The following is a 751-nucleotide window of genomic DNA, read 5'->3' as shown; positions in this document are numbered from 1 at the left end:
TGGGGCTCTGGGGCTCTGGGACTCTGGGGCTCTGGGGCTCTGGGTCCCTGGGACTCTGGGTCCCTGGGACTCTGGGGCTCTGGGTCCCTGGGGCTCTGGGACTCTGGGGCTCTGGGACTCTGGGGCTCTGGGACTCTGGGGCTCTGGGGCTCTGGGTCCCTGGGTCCCTGGGCTCTGGGGCTCTGGGTCTCTGGGTCCCTGGGACTCTGGGGCTCTGGGTCCCTGGGGCTCTGGGTCTCTGGGTCCCTGGGACTCTGGGGCTCTGGGTCCCTGGGGCTCTGGGACTCTGGGGCTCTGGGTCTCTGGGTCTCTGGGGCTCTGGGTCTCTGAGGCTCTGGGGCTCTGGGTCCCTGGGTCCCTGGGGCTCTGGGGCTCTGGGTCCCTGGGTCCCTGGGGCTCTGGGGCTCTGGGTCCCTGGGACTCTGGGTCTCTGGGTCCCTGGGGCTCTGGGGCTCTGGGACTCTGGGGCTCTGGGGCTCTGGGTCCCTGGGGCTCTGGGGCTCTGGGTCCCTGGGACTCTGGGGCTCTGGGGCTCTGGGTCTCTGGGTCCCTGGGACTCTGGGGCTCTGGGACTCTGGGGCTCTGGGGCTCTGGGTCCCTGGGTCCCTGGGGCTCTGGGGCTCTGGGTCCCTGGGACTCTGGGGCTCTGGGTCCCTGGGGCTCTGGGTCTCTGGGTCTCTGGGTCCCTGGGACTCTGGGGCTCTGGTTCCCTGGGGCTCTGGGGCTCTGGGTCTCTGGGGCTCTGGGGCTC

This window comes from Hoplias malabaricus, unplaced genomic scaffold (genome assembly GCF_029633855.1).
Source record: "Hoplias malabaricus isolate fHopMal1 unplaced genomic scaffold, fHopMal1.hap1 H_1, whole genome shotgun sequence".
Taxonomy (NCBI): domain Eukaryota; kingdom Metazoa; phylum Chordata; class Actinopteri; order Characiformes; family Erythrinidae; genus Hoplias; species Hoplias malabaricus.
Note: the sequence above shows the minus strand (reverse complement) of the source record.